This window comes from Penaeus monodon, chromosome 21 (genome assembly GCF_015228065.2).
Source record: "Penaeus monodon isolate SGIC_2016 chromosome 21, NSTDA_Pmon_1, whole genome shotgun sequence".
Taxonomy (NCBI): domain Eukaryota; kingdom Metazoa; phylum Arthropoda; class Malacostraca; order Decapoda; family Penaeidae; genus Penaeus; species Penaeus monodon.
The window spans coordinates 3,465,017-3,465,968 of record NC_051406.1 but is presented as its reverse complement, the minus strand read 5'-3'; positions in this window follow the sequence as shown (position 1 = coordinate 3,465,968).

Below are 952 nucleotides of genomic sequence, written 5' to 3'. Positions count from 1 at the left end.
CCACCGAAATATATTCCTACCCTTAGGCATACTGGTTCCAGCTCCCTTCCTAGCTCACTCCATGTAACTAATATCTTACTGAACCTCACACATACACTATACCCCTGACCCTCCCATCATCCGCAGAGAGAAGAGATTCGAACTCCCGATAATTTTAGTCATGTCACTGCACCTCGAAACCATCTATGGTCTGGTCCTGCTTAACGAGATCCAGTCGACATGCCAAAGATGGAATTCACTGCCCCATGGTTTGCGATCTCGGGTGTATGTTGGTGCATCGAGGTTGTCCTGTCTCTAGTTTAAGAGACCGCGGTTTATCAAGTTTTTACTCGGCACTTTTTTATGTAAGAGACCGCGGTTTATCAAGTTTTTACTCGCACTTTTTTATGTAAGAGACCGCGGTTTATCAAGTTTTTACTCGACACTTTTATATGTAAGAGACCGCGGTTTATCAAGTTTTTACTACACTTTTTTTAATTTATTTAAGAGACCATGGTTTATCAAGTCTTCAGTAGAGCCTTTTTCCTGTATTTTTAACGCTTTTCCACTTTGCGAAAAATTGTTTTCAGATTAACTAGCATTAGAGCGGTATATCCATACATCAATTCTAATATTTACGTTTTCTTTGATAACCATTGATAGCAATTGCAACACTACATTTCAACTTACCTTTTATTCAAGTACAGTATATCTCTGCGATGTCAGTATACGTCGTTATAACACATCAGTATTACCTTCTATGGCGATGTAAGAACATAAGCAAATCTACACTCGTAAACAAGTATATAGGAACAACTGTGAACTAATTCCAGTGTCGCGAGTTACTTAAACAAGCCAGCAAGAGTATTAAGCCGTAAGGACAAGCGAATTGACTTTTTTTACAGTTTGTGTAATATGGGTCTTTTACAAAACTTCGTAAGTTTGAATATTGCTTTGATCCATTCGCCCGTTC